This window comes from Triticum dicoccoides, chromosome 3B, assembly GCF_002162155.2.
Source record: "Triticum dicoccoides isolate Atlit2015 ecotype Zavitan chromosome 3B, WEW_v2.0, whole genome shotgun sequence".
NCBI classification, from domain to species: Eukaryota; Viridiplantae; Streptophyta; class Magnoliopsida; order Poales; family Poaceae; genus Triticum; species Triticum dicoccoides.
Genome location: NC_041385.1, coordinates 294213798 through 294214673, shown reverse-complemented (window position 1 = coordinate 294214673; position 876 = coordinate 294213798).

Below are 876 nucleotides of genomic sequence, written 5' to 3'. Positions count from 1 at the left end.
GGCGGGGCGCGGGGCGCTCGGGCCCGGGGCGGCCCGTGGCGGGCCTCCCGTGGGCTTCACGGGCCGCGTCGGTGGCTGGCGGCGGAGGGCCACGTGGTGGGTGCCCACTGGTCCGGGGAAGCGGCGCAAAGTGTCCGGCGCGGACAGACATGTCTGGTGGCGCAGAGGGGAAGAGGCTAGGGTTAGGAGTGGATTCATCCGCAATTTTCGGGGGAGAGGGCCTATTTATAGATAGAGGGAGCTAGGAGAGTCCAAATGAGGTGCGGTTTTCGCCCACATGATCGTGATAGAACGGTGGAGTGCATGGAGGGGAGTTAGGTGGTCTAGGTGGGCTGTGTGAAGGGGTGTCGGGCTGGAAAGAGAAAGGGGTTTCGGTTAACTCGGTTAACCATTGGGGCATCAAACGACCTCCAAATGGAACGAAACTTGACGGGCGGTCTACGGGTGATATACGAAGGCCACTCGGCAAATCTCGGCCCATTCCGAGAACGTTTTTCTCCCTCTCACGAAACAAGGTCTGAGAGGGGGCGACGGGGCACGTGCGAGTGCGGTTGGGCTCAGAACGGACAACAGAGAGAACTGGGAGGACCCGAACGGATGCAAGTTTTGAAAACCATGAGGATGCAATGTAGATGAAATGCAAATGATGACATGGAAAAATGCAACATGCAAGCAAATGACATGGCAACAACGACGAATAGCTGGAAGACACCGGGTGCATCGGATCCGGGGAGTTACACTGGTACCCTTGTCGGGGACGCCCCTCGGGGCGGTGTAGTCAATGGGTGCGGCGTGGTGGGGTGGCCCTTGGTGGCTCCTCCTCCTGCTGCTCTCCTCTTGCAGCCACGACAAGGTCGATACCAAAAAGCCACACCC